The sequence below is a fragment of the Theobroma umbraticum genome, unplaced genomic scaffold, assembly GCF_002168275.2.
Source record: "Theobroma umbraticum cultivar Fairchild unplaced genomic scaffold, ASM216827v3 scaffold_56.0, whole genome shotgun sequence".
NCBI lineage: Eukaryota > Viridiplantae > Streptophyta > Magnoliopsida > Malvales > Malvaceae > Theobroma > Theobroma umbraticum.
In genome coordinates this window covers 388,177-388,432 of record NW_018397256.1, presented here as the reverse complement: position 1 = coordinate 388,432, position 256 = coordinate 388,177, and positions in this window count along the sequence as shown.

Here is a 256-nt window from a genome sequence, read left to right as displayed (position 1 = left end):
TGAGAAATTACCACCTCCAATAAATGTCAGAGGTATTGTAATGACCACTCCTCGATCGCTACCAACGTTCGAGTCCTACGAGAGATCCCTCCAAGTCCCGAACAAGCCTACTTAAAACGTTAGATATTATCTTATAATAATATATCAATCTACGAAATTATTTTGATCCGTAAACTCTATGTGATAAAAATCGAACAATACTTGTATAGATGAGTAAACTTTATTCAGAGGTAGGATCGTCAATGATACATCAAGA